Genomic DNA, 19,224 nt, shown 5'->3' with positions numbered 1-19,224 from the left:
GAGAGAGACTGTCATGTAAAAGTTTTCATTTTACTTTTTTTAATACAAGGCAAAAACATGCACCACTGAAAATACTTGATTTCCCATTTTCTCTAGCAGCAAGGGAATGGCCATGTTCTGTTCAAAACAATCTCTGAAAAAATCCTTGAGGAGAGCATCTACATAGCCTCCCTGGAGAAGGTACTTTTCCTCTTAACCTTTTCGCCTTTCTTTTTTTATTAAAAAAATTTTTTTTTCCTTTTTTAATTAATTTAATTTTTTTACTTTACAATACTGTATTGATTTTGCCATACCCTTTCTTCCTTTTCTGCCTAGGTGTCAATGTAAGGCCTGAGCCCATGTCACCTTTAAACCACACAGCTCTAAGAATGAGGACAAAGGCCAATGTGTTAAGAACAGTGGACTGAAGAGTTAAAAGACCAGGTCTCTGGCTGTGTGGCTAAACCCTGCAAAACCAGCTTTAAACTGTCTATGGAGTTCTTCTTATTGTAATGAGAAAATCAGTTTACATTTGCTTGCACTACTGAAATATCTGTCTTGTGATGTTATTCTCAGTTGAGGCAAACACAGTTCTAACAGAAATAATAGACGATTCCACCTGCCAGTCCTTTCAGTGACCGTCTGCTCTGCATGAGATAGATCTGACTTTGCCTTTCAAAGTATATGCATCTCACTGGATTGCTGTGAGTTTAGCTTTTAGGGTTTCATATTTTTCATACAGCTTGACCCCTAACACAAGCCATAGTTTCTGGGGTGCTCATTGGAGAGCATAATGTGTTCTGATACTGGAGGAAATTCTGCTTGTGTTGGACTTGCTGAGCAGTGCAAGCTGCCTTCCCAAGGGAATTTTCATAGATAGTTATCTCCATGGGGAATTCTGGCCTCATGCCTGAGCCTAGACCTAACTCTTGGATAGGAAGTGGAAACAGTGTGCCTAGCTGGGGAGCTGAGTTGACAGTGGCTGGAAGCAGAGAACAAAGCTGAGGGGTCTGTGTGTATGTATACATACTTATCTGAATTTATCCAACCCTAAATATGTTATTCCAAAATACTACACTAAAGGGAATTTTTCTTACAAGAAAAAAGGAAAAAGTAGAAGATATACTCTAATAAACTAAAAAAGTCAGTTATGTTCTTTTATGTATTAACATAAAATGTAAACATTTTCAGGAGGTGGAGCCTGTGATTATATAATAATGTATCCTGAAATAAACAAAAACTGTGACCATAAATGCCCAGTGGTACTGCAGAAAGCATTAGTATATAATTTTTAACAGTGCTGTTCTCTACCTTCTGCATTGTAAGAATCCCTGATTAGTTCACTATATATACACAGAATCTTTATACTCAAAGCATTGGAAAAATTTCGCTCTTCTAAACCTGAAATTTCTTTAAATTCTTAAAAAAATATTTATTGGAAATGATGTCTCCATATAGCTGCTTCTTCTAAATCAATGTTTTTCAGATGGCAAGTTGATCCACATTGGTGGGGTGAGGGAAGATGCAGTGCTCAGTTGTGTCTGACTCTTTGCCAAGCCAAGAACTGTAGCCCATCAGGCTCCTCTGTCCACAGGATTTCCCAGGCAAGAACACTTGAGTTGGGTGCCACTTCCCATCCCACGGCATCTTTCCCACCCAGGGATCGAACCTGTGTCTCCTGCATTGGCAGGGAGATCCTTTACCACTGCACCAGCTTGCAAGTACGTCCTCATTTAAACATGGAACATTCAGGTGGCTGTGATTCTCATTTAAGAATTAAATAGAATATAAAATCACAGGTATCAATAATGAGTATTTTTTGTGATTTTTTATTTTGATATTATGTATATGTTTAGTGAATCACAGTGTTAAGTGTGTTTCTAACTGTAGATTTCCCTCAAGGTTTGAAAGCCACAGTGTTCCAAAGGGATCAGTTCACACCCAGATATAAAGCACCCTTTAGAGGTGGTGCCCTACCAAATGACCAAGTTGGTTCAGTGGTGTCTGACTCTTTGTGACCCCATGGACCGTAGCCTGCCAGGCTCCTCTGTCCATGGGAGCAAGAATACTGGAGTAGGTTGCCATTTCCTCCTCCAGGGGACATTCCTGACCCAGGGATCAAACCCAAGTCTCTTACATCTCCTGCATTTGCGGGTGGAGTAGTATAGTAATTTGGAGCTGTCCAAACACAGAGGATGTTTCAGGAAGCAAGAGGTGTCAAGGATACTATGAGAGCATCTAGCATCTGATTCTACCCAGAGCAGCTGGGATTGCATTCAGCCTGGAAATTACTATGAACATGAACAGCTGTTATCTAGAACGTCAGACCTAAAGCCTGCTTACTTTGGCTCTTCCCTTTTAGTCATCTCAGAATAAGTTGTTAGCTAGGGAGAGAGAGAGATCAGGCTCTGTATCTGCTTATTATCTGGGAGACATTTGTTATTTTGTATCCATTTATGAATCATAGCTGGTAAAGAATCCACCTGCAATGCAGGAGACCCCAGTTTGATTCCTGGGTCAGGAAGATCCCCTGGAGAAGGGATAGGCTACCCACTCCAGTATTCTTGGGCTCCCTTGGTGCCTCAGCTGGTAAAGAATCTGCCTGCAATGTGGGAGACCTGGGTTTGATCCCTGGGTTGGGAAGATCCCTTGGAGAAGGGAACAGCTACCCATGCCAGTATTCTGGCCCGGAGAATTCCATGGGCTGTGTAGTCCATGGTGTCTCAAAGAGTCAGACAGACTGAGTGACTTTCACTTTCACTTTTCATGAATCACAGAGAACCACTACTTGCACATTGGATTTGATTCATTTGGAGCCTCAACACTCAACACTTTTAACACGACATTGTAATTTATCCAAAAATCTTGAAGTTAAATTTATAAGAGCATTAAAAGGTAAAATAAAATAAGTAAATTAAGCTTAAACAAAAGCTCCAATTCTATTAGATAAGGAAATGGATTCCTAACACTGAGGCCTGGTACCTAGGCTTCAGGGCTTAGTCCAGAATTGTAATTCTATGATTTTTTAAACATAGGCTATATGTTCAAAAACATAATATTGACTATAATGCTAACTCATAATTATAAGTGGATGGAAAAAGTAAGCCATTTAAAGTGACTAAGTGGTAACTCATTCCTCAAATTTCCATCAGAAAATAATTCAGGACCCTGCTGTCACATATGGGACACTTAGTAACTGTGCTGAATTAATAATAGTACATTATCACATGTAGTGTAAAACTGCTTTCCACCCCAAACACCCCAAACATATTACTGCCTCTAATGCTAAGTTAGCATATCATGTCATAGTATGGCTTATTTTTAAAAGAACACTGAAGTACATTTTTGGATTAAACCATGAAGTCTAGATACATCATCTTGAAGACAATGTTAGGATTCTATTTTGTTACAGAATATGAATTGTTCAAATTTACCTCTGACAATTTATTTTCCTTTTCTTGATTTTATAAATTTTGTCTGGACCTTTTAAATAATTTGTGAATAATTATTCTATGAGGTAGTATTGAATGTATTACAGTTAGAATCAGAATGTCTGCCTTTTTTCCTGAGCACTGCTGCAGTCTTCCTCACTGTCTATGAGACAGATGCTTTTCGGGGGTTCTGTTTCCTCCTCTGCAAATTAATGTTATTCTTTAAACTAATGTGATTCTTTAAATCAAAGTTTTTAATTTTTGGCTCAAAAAACTTACTAACAAGAGAAAAAGTTCATTTTATCATATTAGTGATTGAGACAAAATAGGGATTTCATAGCCAAGTGCGTATCATAAATGTTTTTTTAATTAAGGTGAATTCTGAGGAGATCAGGCCTGGGGTTTCTTTGTAAAGAATGATGCTAAAGCTGAAACTCCAGTACTTTGGCCACCTCATGCGAAGAGTTGACTCATTGGAAAAGACTCTGATGCTGGGAGGAACTCGGCGCAAGAGGAGAAGGGGACGACAGAGGATGAGATGGCTGGATGGCATCACTGACTCGATGGATGTGAGTCTGAGTGAACTCCAGGAGTTGGTGATGGACAGGGAGGCCTGGCATGCTGCGATTCATGGTGTCACAAAGAGTCGGACATGACTGAGCGAATGAACTGAACTGAACTGAACTGATTGAGCTTTTAAGCCTATGATTTGATGAGTTTTGATAAAAGTAAACATTGATATAACCAACACCTCTATACTCAAGGTTTAGGATATTCTCATAATTCTCAGAAATTTTCCTCTTTGTCACTTCTGGTCAATTCCCACAACCTATGGGCAACTACAGTTCTGATTGCTACCATCATTAATTGTTTTGCACAGCTTTAAATTTTATGTAAATTGAATCATTAAGAATATAATATTTTATATCTGAATTATTCCTCATAAAATGATTTTTGGGGTATTGATCTATGTTATTCCACATATAGCAGTTCATATTTTTATCTCTGAGTGCTATTTTGACAATTTATACTAAAATTGCTAATATATTACCCTGTACATGGGCATTAGGTTATTTCCTCTTATAGTCTATTGTGAATAGACTATTATGAATAGTCTACTGCTATAATGTTATTTATATACATAATTTTGAGGATGTGTTTTCATTTCTTTTAGGCAAGGCCACCAGGGAGGAAAAATTTTAACATTGAAGATAGTGAAGGACAGGGAAGCCTGGCATGCTGCAGTTCATGGGGTCTCAAAGAAACATTATAAAAAAACCTGCCAAATAATTTTCCAAAATAATTTTGATGTTTTACACAGTCTTCAAAGGACTTCCTGGTGGTGCAGTGGTAAATGCCAATGCAGGAGACCTGGTTTTGATCCTTGAATTGGGAAGATCCCCTGGAGAAGGAAATGGCATGGACAGAGGAATCTGGCAGGCTACAGTCCATGGGATCACGGAAGAGTCAGACACAGATTAGGAACTAAACAACAATGATAAAAAGTAATAAGAAGATAGACTGCAGCAAGTTAGTGATAATTTCTAGAATAGCCATTAAAATAAAATTGAATAAGACATACTTGATTGATCCAAAAGAGAAAGACAAGAACCCAGAAAAACTGAAAAAAGTTTAAGAAAATTTTTCTAAAAATTTGGTATACTTAAAGGCAAACATGTCAGTAATTACACTGAAGCTTAATTACACATATCAGTTAGTTGTCTATTGGAGAAAATGTATAGCATCTACAGTTAAAGAAAAAGATTGAGAATTATCTTTATAAACATTACATACAATGATAAAGATTGAGCTTAACCTCTAAACATAATCAAATAGAAAACAACTATAAAGCAATTGTTTTCAGACTTTAATCAGGCAACTCAGACTGAATGAGAAAAAGGAAATAAAATGAATCTTATGGTTACCCTGTGTTTCTGCATTGAGGAAATTTCTGGACTATGGCACAAGGGAGGGGGAGCATGAATGGAAACTGATTTGTTTGTTTATTTTCTTAATATTATTGTTTTGTGAATGTTAAACCAGCCTTGCATTCCTAGGATAAAACTTTCTTGGACTCAATGAATTATTATATATGTATTATATATATATATATTTCATCTTAAAGAAGCAGCTTTTGGTTTTGTTGACTTTATTATTTTTTCTTTGTGTGTGTTTTTTTTTCTATTTCATTAATTTCATCTCAACTTTTATTCTTTTCCATTTTCTATTTAGTTTTGATTTTTCTAGCTTCTTAAAGTTTACAGTATACATCTTTAACATATCAAAGGTTGTTCAAATGATAATATGCTACATTCATTATAGAAAAAAATCCTTACAATAGTTATACTCCTAATTCTTTTTTTCCCAGCCTATGTGCTATTGATTTGACACATTTCACTTTTATATATATTATAAATCCTAATGTTGTTATCTTAGCCAATTATCTTGTAAAGATATACAAACATAATAATATATTGTATATATTATATATTTATCTTAGTAGTTATTTCAGTACTCCTTATTTTTTTATACACGTTTATAATTCCACTTGTTATAATTTTTCTTCTGTCTGAAGAACTTTCTTTAATATTACTTGTGGTGTATTTCTGTCAGAACTACACTTTTCCACTTTCTTATGTCCTGAAATTTCCTAATCTAACTCTCACTTCTGAATGATATTTTGCTGGTTATAGAATTCTTTTCATCTTTTAGATTTTTTTCAATTCAGGGTTTCTCACTCAGTATTTTAAAAATATTGCTCGACTGTCTTCTTGTTTGTGTTATTTTCAGTGAGAAATGTGTGATCATTTTAATCTTTTTCCTTAATTTATAATGTCTTTTTTTTTTCACAAGGCTGCTTTTGCATTTTTAAAAAATCGTTCATTGTTCACAATTTGATTATGATGTCCAGTGTCTTCAATCCACTGTTTGATTTGTATTGTCTATATTTTTTATTTATTCAAGAGGGTATTTATGGTCCCTCTATCTTTGATGTAAATGGAAATCCTCTCTTCATTAGATTTTCTATTACTTCAATGCCTAGTTCAGTGCTCATTAAATGTTTGTTAAATGGAAGACTTTATGATGAAAGTATTGTCTTTCAATTTCCAGTATCAATAGTATGAGACATTTCCCTAAGAAGGAACTCTTGGAACTAAGAATAGTATTAATCGCAGAATAAGACCCAAAAGCTAAGAAATGCTTATATCAGTTGGTGCAATATTCAGACCTCATTAGGTAGGTGAGCTTCATAGAAACTTGCAAAGAATATTTCTGTATGCAAGATGAAGACAAAGCCTTTTACTCATCTGAGGAAAATTTTTATGCGAAAATGAGATGCATTAGTCTTGCTTTTTTTCTCTGTTCCATGTTAATAACAGTTATACATCTCGAAAAAAAGGATGCAGAGATGAATGAATTTTTCCAGGATCCAGAACACAGAAATATGCAAAAAATAACAAAATGGGATTAGACTTTATTCAATTTCTGTACCATATTCTTCACATACATGAAACAAAAAAAGTGAAGTCGCTCAGTCATGTCCGACTCTTTGCGACCCCTTGGACTGTAGCCCACCAGGCTCCTCCATCCATGGGATTCTCCAGGCAAGAATACTGGAGTGGGTTGCCATTCAGATACATGAAAGTCACCCTATAAAAAGTACCATTTCCCTTTAATGCTGTCTCTTCTCTCAGCCCTCGCAGCCATTTCTATATAAGAAGCCACTTTCAACATATTAAAACACAAAAAATAAATGAGATTTTATGTATTTATAGAACTTGAGTTAAAATCATGGTCTAATCTTCTAACGAATCTTTCTTTTCATAGGAGAATTAGGTCAGTAGATGCATTAATTTTGATTAAATTCAAGCTTAGACAGTGAAGATTCAGCAAGTCCAGTTACAAGCTGGGAAGCAGATCTGGAACCATGTCCTGTGTTTTAGTAGTAAGAAATATAGTGTTTATTTAGCTAGACCGTATAGGGATTTGTCCTCATATTGCTAGAGAAATAATCAATGCTAATATTTGCAAAAAAATAAAAAATCCAAATTTTACTTTTCTTGTTTACTTTGCTATATCTGGTCTCATACTTCCAAGAAAAAAGATATTTTATTATAACTCTTCGGCTTTGAGCAAAAAACACAACTATTATATATATATATATATATTATATATATATATATGATACATATATAATATATAAAACATATATAATACATATATTATATATATATAAAATATATAAAAATATTTTAGTGTGTGTTGGGGCAATGGCCAGTTAAATGCCATGGCAGGGCAAGATGGGCTTCCCTAGTGGCTCAGAGGGTAAGGAATCTGCCTGCAATGCAAGAGATACAGGAGATATGGGTTCAGTTCCTGGGCTGGGAAGATGCCCTGGAGGAGGGCACAGCAACTCGCTCCAGTATTCTTGCATGGAAAGTCTCATGGACAGAGGAGTCTGGAGGGCTGAAGTCCATAGACTATAAGGAGTCAGACATGACTGAAGCAACTGAGCACACACACATGCAGGCAAGACAGCTGCTACTTATTTTTTTTAAGTTAAAAATTTAACTTAAAAGTTAAAAAAGCCTCTTCATTTCAAATGATCTTGGGGCTTTACATCTCTAGAAGGCTTATGGTACCACAGTATAACTGTCTCAGGAACTGTAGTTAGTACAGCCATGACTCTCTCAAATTGTCAGTTACCTTTTTGGTTTGCTATTACAGACATGGCTTAAAACAGCTTGTTGGTCTGACTAAACCATCTAACTTTAGGACATTAATTTCTTATACTTTCCATAGGTCATATCAGGAAACCCAGAGGCACTGTTCAGAAAAACTTGTTAACTGACAAAATAAAATTAATCATTCTTTCTTTGGGCCCATTAAAGGAAGATCCCACCTTCTGACTTCAGAATCTTCTGAGAATTGATCATGAAAAAATGCTCAAAAAAATGGTTTCTAGCAATTGTTGAGCTCACTTCTTTCTTGGTGTTCCAGCTGCAAAGCTTTTCCCAATTCATTAATTGTATAAATATTTCTTGAGTATTTTCTAAATGGCAAGGACTTGACTTTACTTGCTGATACTAGTCATCACGGCAGCAACAGACCTTGGCCCCTGCTTTATCATGCTTAGAATCTAATGGGAGTGTGATAGATAGTTTTTAAAAATCAATCAATTCCAGTCGTGACAAGTATTGTGAAGGAGAGCTGTAGGGTTCTGTGTAGTCTGAAAAGGAGGGAACAGACAGTCTGATGAGGACTGGAGTGGGTGGTGGTCACAGTCTCCCTAAAGAAATGCCAATTTGGTTACATTTTGTACAATGAGTAGGAATCAGCCATATGACAGACTGAGGTCTTCCTTTCCCTCCAGTGCCACTGGCTGAAGTTGCCCCAGGACAAAAATTGGGTGCTATTCAACCACAAAAGGAGTGTCAGGTACAAGGGAAGGATAGGGTCTGAGTATTTGATGTCATGGTCAGCCTCATTAGGTGAATGCAAACTGAAGGCTGAGCTCTATATTAAGCAAGAGAAGCTGGGGACAAAGGGCTATATGATTTCGTTGTGTGACCAGCACAAATGCAGAGCTCATATAAGTTTTCTCACGGATACTTTAAAAAGTATAAAGCAGATAAAGTTACCTTCATTTGATCCATGAGAGAAGTCAAGCATGGAGAGGTGAAGCCCTTGCTTCATATTCACAGGTGAGACAGAATTCAAACTGATATCTCTGGTTATTCCATGTTGCCTTCCAAGACTGCAAAGGATATAGGGTATTGCATTAGGTCCTGGGTGTGACTGACTTGGTTAAAACCCTTAAAAGAGAGTGATCGTCAAACATTTGTGTATTTATTTATTGTGCTTCCTTCACTAAACTGGGAGATCTATCAGGGCAGGATCACGTCTTCCTTTGTTCGTTGTTCTTTACCTTGTGCCTTGTAGATTGTATGACAAGTAGTAGACTTCCCATAGATACTTCTGTATAAATGGATGTAAGGACAAATAAGACAGTCTAGAAGTAGAGAAACATCTGTAAACAAGCAACTGTGATATAAGGTAAAAGATGATAATATTGATAAAAGAAATTTATCTATAGCACTCTGGGAGTTCAGAAAAGGGAGGCATCTCTTCTGACAGGAGGAATCAGGAAATTCTTCCTGGCATGTGACTCAGTCTTGAAAATGAATGAGACTAGGGAGAATATAGATAGAAACAAGAGTGTGCACAAAAAAAGAGATAGGATGATCAAGTATATAAAAACTGGGAGTCTAAGATTAAATACAGAGAGAAGCAGACATTTAGTTTGACTGAAATATAACATAGTATGAAAGAATGTTCTGGAAGTTTAGACTTAAAACTCCAGACTCTAAGGAATGTATAGTCTGGCTGGGAAGAGAAGACGTGATTGCTAATAAATACATCAAAGGAGGGGATAAGATAGGCATTTTTCTGAACACACCACCCCAAAACTTAGTCTTAAAACAATGATTATTTGTTTAGCTCCTGGATCTGCAATTTGGGCAGGGTCTAACAGAGGAAATTGATTTTATAAGTATTAATCAGTAGAGGGGTTCAGGAGTGGGAGGGAAGGGTTGAATAATTAAGGGCAATTCACTTACATGTCTGAAGATGTTGATGTGAGCTCATAATTGAGTTTTCAGCACCTCCTCTGGGCCTAACAGTGGAAATGCCTACCTGTGGCCTCTCCATGTAGCTCAGGCTTCCTCACAACACGGTGGCTAGTTTCAAGTTCAAGCATCCGTAAAGGATCAAGTGGGAGGCATATTGCCAGTTTACACTTTAGCTTCAGAAGTCACATAGTGTCACTTTGCTTGTAGTTACAGGACCATTAAGAATCAAGCAGAGGGAACAAGACCCTACTTCTCAATGAAAGGAGGGTCAACATAACTTTGTAAGCAGAGCATCTGGGATGGACTATATTGGTGCAATCATCTTTGAAAAATACAATTTAAAGGTGTGTTCTATTTTAAAAGTCTGCTGGTACCAAGGGGTAAACAGAGCTATAAAAATATTTGTCCTTGCATCAGAGGAATATAGAATGTATAAGTGGCAGGGAATGGAGTGGGTGAATGTGTACATTGGTTGGTTGGGTGGAGAGAAAGGTGCATATACAATACCAGTATGAATTCATATGTAGGATGTGCTGGCTCAGGTCAGTACTGGTCATGCTCTTGAGAGGAAGAATCCACTCTTGTTTACTCACTGAACTGGCATAAACAACCCTGCATATGTAAGACACTTAACTAAGATTTAATGAACAATAAAATCTGTTGTTGAAACAAAGAAGGCATAGATCTGTATCAGTCAGGTTTTGAGAATATGTTGCGAGAGTGTTACTTGCTATTCAGTAGACCAGATTCAGTTTTGCCCAACTTTTGGAATGCCAGTCAAAGCTATGCTTTTTCCAGTAGTCATGTATGGATGTGAGAGTTGGACTATGAAGAAAGCTGAGCACAGAAGAATTGATGCTTTTGAACTGTAGTGTTGGAGAAGACTCTTGAGAGTCCTTGGACTGCAAGGAGATCCAACCAGTCCATCCTAAGGGAGATCAGTCCTGAATATTCATTGGAAGGACTGATGATGAAGCTGAAACTCCAATACTTTATCCACCTGATGTGAAGAACCGACTCATTGGAAAAGACCCTAATGCTGGGAAAAATTGAAGGTGAGAGGAGAAGGGGATGACAGAGGATGAGATGGTTGGATGCCATCACCAACACGATGGACGTGAGTTTGAGTAGGCTCCAAGATGGATGATGGACAGGGAAGCCTGGCATGCTGTGGACCATGGGGTCACAAAGAGTCAGACACAAATGAGCAACTGAACTGAGACTGTGACTGCAACTGAAATGCCAGGTCAACATCCCTAACCTCATTTTTGCTCCAAAGTCAGATAGAAAGTGTAGCAAAATCCTTCCATTCATTGCTTATAGAAAGTGAAAGTGAAGTTGCTCAGTTGTGTCCAACTCTTTGCGACGCCGTGGACTGTAGCCTACCAGGTTCCTCCATCTGTGGGATTTTCCAGGCAAGAATACTGGAGTGGGTTGCCATTTCCTTCTCCATGATATCTTCCCAACCCAGGGACTGAATCCTGGTCTCCTGCATTGTAGGGAGACGCTTTACCATCTGAGCCACCAGGGAAGTCCATACTATTGCTTATATCGGTGCTCAAATATCTGAGAGTAACTGTTTTCAAGTATTTCCCCTGTAGTTTCAAATCCGTATGATTGTTTTCCTGTGGTAGTTAAGTTAAGCCCAATGTATGTGAAATTCAAAATTCTACTTAAGTTACTTAATTCCTTTAATTTCCATATTATCTCCAAATTTATTTTGCTATCCCTTATGTTCTCTCTTAACTCTTTCTAATGTAAGCAGAGCTGACACCCAGACGCATCAGAAGAATCCTCACAGGTCTGGTAGAAATCAAACCAAAGAAAGGAAAAAGCAACTGAATGAGTGTGCATGTCAGGTGTGGACAGAACTGGGTCAGAGGTGTGTATGAAGGTGAGCAGGAGACCAAGAAAAACTGTGCTGGTAAGAGAAGTCGGTGGGGAGGAAGCATCTCTGAGGTGTCTAGTTCCTTGACAGCCCGAGTCTCTGTGCACTGACGCAGATTTAAAACAAGTATATAAGAAAAAGCCCATCTCTGTGAATGGATATAATTTTGGCTCAACACAGGGTTCAGGCGGGCTTACATTTTATTCAGGCCTTGTCTTTATGATGCTCCTCAGCTTTCACCCCCTAATTGAGGCCTCTCTCCTAGTTGGACTGTCCGGTCTAGGTGGCTGTACTCAGCTGTCAGCAGCAACTAGCTGCTTTCTAGGAGCTTACCCTGCATCAACAAGCAGCCCAGGAATCAGTAGTCCTCCCACCTGAGTCGAGACTGGCCTCTAAACAATGATTTCTTTATTCTCTTTGCACCTGTTGGACAAGACTTAGCGACCAAAACAACGACAACAGCAACAATTACGCTTCACAGTCTGTTTCTCGTCAGACACTTTTGGCTGATGAGAATTAATTTGTAAAATGAGATGTATTTTTCATCTGACTTTTCATATAAACTTTTAGTCTAAACTCATTTAACAGATGCATTAGTAAATGTTTCTCTGAGGAGGAAGCTAAAAACAAGGGTAAATACAAGACAGTTTGAAGAGGCATTAGAGCCGAGCATGGGATACTGTGAGAACCCAGAGGAAAATAGAGAGGAGTGTGGACGCGACACAGGGAAGATTTCATGGAAGAGGAAGCCATTAAGCTCATAGACTCAGGATAAACAGTTTCTGACACAGAAATGCAAGTCATGTGTGTGGCTGTTTTCTCTGACTACTGGTAATGCACAATGACAGTTGCGCATTATTGCTGGCCTGACACATCTTCTCCTGCAGCTGTGAATGCATCATATACCTGAGAGGATGTCCACAATCCTCCAACACTGCTGAGGACAAAGAACACTCTGCTCCATGGGAGCATTTGATAAGGACACAGAGTTTGAAAGCTCAGCAAATAAGCAAATAATCATCATTTTATCTCTTACATAAAGTGGGAACAAAACTTAGTGTGCAGGGTTGGATGCTTGCTGGGCCAAGGAAATCACACTGTGATGTTTTTTTTCCCTGTTCCCACCTCATAAAGTGGCATGTGGATCACGGGATGAGAATCAGTGATGAATCTCTGGTCTGGCACAGGAGGGAGAGAAGGAGCCAGCTATATCTGACTTCAAGGACTGCAGTGACCAGGAACCCTGCTCTGGCCCTGAGCCTCTTGGGGAACTACTGGAACATTTAGAATTGGGGAGGTAGAATGGAGAAGCGGGAGAAACCTATGATAATTCATAGTGGCAGTAAAGGCTTAAATCCTTCAAATAATATGAACTACAATTTCCTAAGGATGCTCTACTAAAAGGCAAAAAAAAAAAAAAAAATTCCCACAGGAATAGTTTATTGCCCTCCTTCTCCCTAAAATCATCACCCTTCCTTCAATCTCCACTGTGACCACAGAGGAAGACTTTGGAGCCTGGCTCCTGATCATTCCTGGGTTGGCCAAAGTTATGTGAAGGAGCCCTTTACTAGAACCAAAGTAATTAGAGTCTGTTAAAAAGAAGTGCCCCTGTCCTGGCACTCATTAATTCATTAGCCCTATAAACACATTTAGAAAAATAAACTTCTCAGAGAAGTTGCCAGGAGAACAGAGACCATAAAGAAAAGCATGAGAACTGATGAATTAAGATGATGGAAACTGGAGGAAAATAAGGACCCAGAGGAAGGGTCCTTTGGAGGGAAGGCAGACAGATCAGAAAGTGGAATTCAGATGCAGACTTCTTCCCAGGGAGCATCAGGAGGGCTCTGCTGTCTGAAGCAGGGAAGACCCTGCTAGTCAGGGAAGTTGACAAAGGCAAAGCTGAAAGTTTACCAAATGCAGACTCAACTGGATGTGAGTCTGACCTTGGCTGCTTGAATTCACTACCTCAGGCACAAGGAGATTGGCCAGTGAATGTAAAAGAATAATGCAATCAGAGGTGCGAGAATTTTCATCCCATCTCCTCTAATTACTTGCCATGTGGGCTAGAATGGCTAAACCTCTTTCCTTGTCTGATCAGGAATTTCCTCATTATGCTCTCTCTGTCTTCTCCAGTGATCATAAGACTTCAGTGGCATTTCAGCACACAGGAAAGCATTTTTGGTAAACTATGAGAAGATATATGAAAAAGGCATCAGCATTAATAGCATTATCCACTATTTCTGTGAAAAGACAACTCAAGTGTAAGATGATGGGTCAACAGATTAATCTTCCTATACTCTATTCAAAGCAAAATCTGACACCTAATTTGAGATATACTTTTCTCTTTCTTTAATGGAAAGAAAGAGGAGAACTGTGGAGGATGGTTCTTTTGGAAGATTTGCCCATACTCTTAACTAATTTCAGACCTCAGCTTCAAAAGCAGTGAGTTGTTTCATTTAATCAGCAAGAAAGCATATCCCACAACAGTCAGCTCCCTGAAGGGGAAGCTGCTCAAACACCGTTTCCATGGCTGCCGCTGTAACAATATTTTTTTACTGAACTAAGCATTGCTAATTTTAGCCACAGATTATCTGGAAAGCAAGGAAGAAATAGATGAAAGGCAATTTTTACCTGAGCCACACTGAGCCTCTGAGAATCTTTACTGAGAAAGAGATGCTGCTAGAAAAAGCAACTACATAACTCCAAAGCCTTGGGGATATTTGTCAACTGCGCTTCATCAGCCTCTGGAAGAAGGAAGGAGGTACCAGTTTTCTAATTTAGGAAGAAATTGAAACTCATTGGTGAAGTGATTTTAATCAAAAACACCACAGCTTGTATAAGAAAGCAGAATATCACCCCAGCAACCTTAATTCCTAGCCTGGCTTCTGGTCCCAGTTCCTTCTGTTAATGGTATGATATTTGCTTCGAGAGCTAAGCTATTTTGGTTGCTGGTTTCAGTAAGCTGTCTCATGAAAAGATTCCCCCAACACCTCCCCGCGCCCCCCCCTCCCACCACCAAACCAAAAAAAAAAAAAAAAACTGCATTAAATGGACTGGAGATAATGTCTGCAACAGGCTACCTTGATTTTGAACAAGACATTAAGGTAAACAATAGCTATAGATGGACCCTGTCCCATTCATAAAGAGGCAGAGATTGCTTAAATAAGTGATTTAACTTAGTTACAAAGGAGTCAGAGAGTGGCAGATACATTACTTATGATTTTAGCTGCTGCATCCTCCATAGGCAACAAATCCTCAGGCAACAGGAATTTTTCAAACCACATTTGGAGATGTCCAGATATCAGAGTGGGGTACAAAAATAGTCCCTGCATGATCTCTAAATGAGGAGGAATGGGGCTTAGACAGCCACGTCAGGCCCCAGTGGGTGCTGGCTAGCTGCTTTAGCAGAAAGTGAAAGCAAACGTGTAGGAATTGCTCTTATGGCCTAGTAGAAGTACTGGTGGGTTTGTAGGTCCAGATCCCCAGGCTCACCCTATTGGGGTTGGTGGTTACAACTCTGAGGGTGAGATGTAGTCAACAAAGGACTTCGGCAAATTTCAGTATGTTCCGTTTTCTCTTCCTTCACTGAATCCTTCTTTCAGACCCTCATTCATACTAAGGAATAGAGAACTAATAAAAGTAGTATTAACATGCAGGGAATTTTTCTTACTAATCTAAGCCAGAAGCTAAAGAAAACTATTGGTGATCACAACTGTATGGGGGGAAAAAAAAGAAAACTTTTTGAAAACTCTTCTAAGACACAGACTGACTTCTGTAGCAGGAAACCTGGCAAGCTATTGGGAGAGATGGAAAAAGAGAGACAGTCACAAGCTGCCCTCCCCCAGGGATCTCTCATGATCCAGGGAAATTCTGTTCCAAGATTCCTATGGAATTCCACAATATCACTCCAGAGTTGAATTAGACTCTATAAAGCAAGGCTGGGGAATATTCAAATGTAATGTCTAGGCTGGCCTTATCCCTGAATGCATTTATTCCCCCAATTTTTTTCTTGTTCCAGGGTGTCATGTAATGCCACAGATTGGGCTCAGATATCCAGCTCAGAGTGTGGTGAAGTCCAAGGAAAAATTCTTCCTGGAGGAAACAATTTCTGAGTAGAAGCTTAAAGAATTAAACTGTTGATTCTTTAACAGGTTAATCTGGGGGGAAAGGAAAGATAAAGCATTCCAGAAAACAGGGCTATCAAAAACTAGGGTATGGGTGTTTTATTTATTTTATGTCTAAATACTGCCACTGCTAAATCACTTCAGTCACGTCCGACTCTGTGAGACTCCATAGACGGCAGCCCACCAGGCTCCACCATCCCTGGGATTCTCCAGGCAAGAACAGTGGAGTGGGTTGCCATTTCCTTCTCCAATGCTTGAAAGTGAAAAGTGAAAGTGAAGTCGCTCAGTCGTGTCTGACTCTTGGCATCCCCATGGACTGCTGCTTACCAGGCTCCTCCATCCATGGGATTTTTCCAGGCAAGAGCAGTGGAGTGGGGTGCCATTGCCTTCTCTGTCTAAATACTATTTAGATATAAAAAAGAACAAAATCTTGCCATTTGTGAGGATGAAACTTGAGGGCATAATGCAAAGTGAAATAAGTCAGAAAGAAAAATACTACATATTCTTACTTACATGTGGAATTAGAATTTTAAAAAACAAGCTACAGAGAAGAGATTGTCAGTTGCCTACAATGGGGAGGTGAAGTATGGAGTGGGGTAGGGGTGAGTAAAATTGCAAAAGGTGTCAAAAGGTACAAATGTCCAGTTATAAAATAAGTCATGAGTAGGTAATGTATAGCATGGTGCCATGGTGAACAATATTGTATTGAATATTTGATAGTTGCTAACAGAGTAGATCATAAAAGTCCTCATTACATACACATCAACTGTTTGTAAATGATAGAAAGTGAAAGCGAAAGTCACTCAGTGTGTCCAACTCTGTGTGACCCTGGACTGATTCTCCAGGCCAGAATATTAGAGTGAGTAGCCTTTCCCTTCTCCAGGAGCTCTTCCCAACCCAGGGATGGAACCTAGGTCTCCTGTACTGCAGGTGGATTCTTTACCAGCTGAGCCACCAGGGAAGCCCTTTTAAACTGTATGCAGTGTTGAATGTTAATTAGACTTATTGTGGTGATCATTTTGAAATATATAAAAATATTCAATCACTACTTTGTATACATGGAACTAATATAATGTTATATTCCAATTAAACCTCAAGAAAAAAACAAAAAGAAAGAAAAACTAGGGTATGGGAAACAGTGTGAGAGGGAGCCTTAAATGTTTCTTCAAGGCCTCCAAGCCTGAAGTATAGCTGACTCATATGGCACATGGTGTGCCCTGCAGAGGAACTAGGGTAATGCCTATAGGAAGCAGGAGCCACTGGGAATTGTAAGCAAAGGGATATCATGATAGCTCTAACATTAGAGAGATAAATAGCTGTGGTGTGGAGGGCAGATTTGAGGGAGCAAAACTGGGAGCAAGTCACTGTCACAGACACCTTCTTTTCATGTCTCATTGCCTCCTTTACTGTCTTTTAATTGTCTAGCTTTTGTTGTATTAACACATAGAATTTTTAAATAAAATGGAAAAATGATTATTATAAAATGTTGGTAAGTTAGAAAGTAGGATAAAAAATTCAAGGTACAGTTTGACCTCAACCATGTACATACGCAAATAAAAATTACTGGAAGGTGATTTTCTGCTCGTGGACGCAGCCAGGAAAGCATCTTTGAAGTCTTTCCCCCTTGTCCACTGCCATCACGTCTAAGTCTGCTGCTGCTAAGTCACTTCAGTCGTGTCCGACTCTGTGTGACCCTATAGACTGCAGCCCACCAGGCTCCCCCATCCCTGGAATTCTCCAGGCAAGAACACTGGAGTGGGTTGCCATTTTCTTCTCCAATGCATGAAAGTGAAAAGTGAAAGTGTAGTTGCTCAGTCGTGTCTGACCCTCAGCAACCCCATGGACTGCAGCCTACCAGGCTCCTCCATCCATGGGATTTTCCAGGTAAGAGTACTGGAGTAGGGTGCCATCGCCTTCTCCACACGTCTAAGTCAGAGTCTCCCAAAGAGCCCAAACAGCTTTGGAAGCTCTTCATCCAAGGACTGAGCTTTGAAACAACCGATGAGAGTTTGAGGAGCCATTTTGAGCAGTGGAGAACGCTCACAGACTGTGCGGTAATGAGGGATCCAAACACCAAGTGCTCCAGAGGCTTCAGGTTTGTCACATATGCCACGGCAGAGAAGGTGAAGACAACCATGAATGCAAGGCCACACAAGGTGGAAGGAAGAGTCATGGAACCAAAGAGGGCTATCTCAAGAGAAGACTCCAAAGACCTGGTGCCCACTTAACTGTGAAAAAGAGTTTTATTGGTGGCATTAAAGAAGACATGAAGAACATCAACTGAGAGATTATTTTTAAGGGTATAGGAAAATTGAAGTGATTGAAATCATGACTGACTGAGGCAATGGCAAAAAGAGAGCCATTGCTTTTGTAACTTTTGATGGCCATGACTCCATAGACAAGACTGTCATTCAGAAAATACCACACTGTGAATGGCCACAACTGTGAAGTGAGAGAAGCCCTGTCTAAGCAAGAGATGGCTAGTGCTTCATCCAGCCAGAGAGGTCGAGGTAGTTCTGGAAACTTTGGTGGTGGTCGTGGAGGTGGTTTCAGTGGGAATGACAATTTTGGTCATGGAGGAAACTTCAGTGGTCGAGATGGCTTTGATGGCAGCCATGATGGTGATGGATATGGTGCCAGTGAGGATGGTTAGGATGGATTTGGTAATGATGGAAGCAATTTTGGAGGTGGCGGAAGCTACAGTGATTTTGGCAATTATGGCAATCAATCTTCCAATTTTAGACCCATGAAAGGAGGAAACTTTGGAGGCATAAGTTCTGGCCCTTGTAGTGGTAGAGGCCAATACTTTGTCAAACCACGAAACCAAGGTGGCTATGGTGGTTCCAGCAGCAGCACTAGCTATGGCAGTGGCCAAAGGTTTTAATTACTGCTAGGAAAAAAGCTTAGCAGGAGAGGAGGGTCAGGGAAGTGACAGGGAAGCTAAAGGTTAAAACAGATTTGTGAACTCCACCAACAGTGGTAGCAGGGCCTAGCTGCTACAAAGAAGCCATGTTTTAGATAATACTCATGTGTTTGGGCAAAAAACTCCAGGACTGTACTTGTGACTAATTGTATAACAGGCTATTTTAGTTTCTGTTCTGTGGAGAGTGTAAAACATTCCAACAAAGGGTTTTCATGTAGTTTTTTTTTTTTTTTTTTGCACCCATGCT

The 19,224-nt window shown here is 39.3% G+C and overlaps 1 pseudogene; it reads left to right on the top strand.

Moving 5' to 3' along the window:
• The first annotated feature begins 14,992 nt into the window (after positions 1-14,992).
• On the top strand, positions 14,993-18,938 carry LOC138092805 (heterogeneous nuclear ribonucleoprotein A1-like; annotated as a pseudogene).
• The last annotated feature ends 286 nt before the right edge of the window (positions 18,939-19,224 follow it).

Source organism: Capricornis sumatraensis, chromosome 16 (assembly GCF_032405125.1).
Source record: "Capricornis sumatraensis isolate serow.1 chromosome 16, serow.2, whole genome shotgun sequence".
Lineage (NCBI taxonomy): Eukaryota > Metazoa > Chordata > Mammalia > Artiodactyla > Bovidae > Capricornis > Capricornis sumatraensis.
Note: the sequence above shows the minus strand (reverse complement) of the source record. Positions and strands in the feature narration are given on the sequence as shown.